Below are 484 nucleotides of genomic sequence, written 5' to 3'. Positions count from 1 at the left end.
CATTATAGAACAGCTCTCAATAAAAAACCACGTAAAAGTAGAACTTGGTGGTATCAAATCCTCCGAACCTCCCTAGAGTGGCTGGAGGACTGTGTAAGTCTTCTGCTATGACGTAGACGACTTACTTGTAAACCGTCTGGTAAGTCTTCTACGTAGAATACTTACCACTAAGTCGTCTGATATCTTCTGACTTGTACTCTATTTTATATGCAGCATATTGATGTTTGGATTAATGTACTGAGGAAGAGGTACGACGCTAACCCACAACATATCAGGAGCGAGAGAATGTGCTTCCTTGATCATCTCTTTGCTCAGCAATGGACTTCCAACTTCAAGGATTTTAAGGACTCGAAGCCTGATCACAACGATTTAGGAAGAAGACTCCCTGGTGGGGCGTGGAATTATTATGCAGGCACTATACCATCATTTTGCCAATCGAACAAGGTTTGGGGGACGGATATTGATGATATCTATGCGCCAGTAA

Source organism: Brassica oleracea, chromosome C6 (genome assembly GCF_000695525.1).
Source record: "Brassica oleracea var. oleracea cultivar TO1000 chromosome C6, BOL, whole genome shotgun sequence".
NCBI lineage: Eukaryota > Viridiplantae > Streptophyta > Magnoliopsida > Brassicales > Brassicaceae > Brassica > Brassica oleracea.
This window is presented reverse-complemented; position numbering follows the sequence as displayed.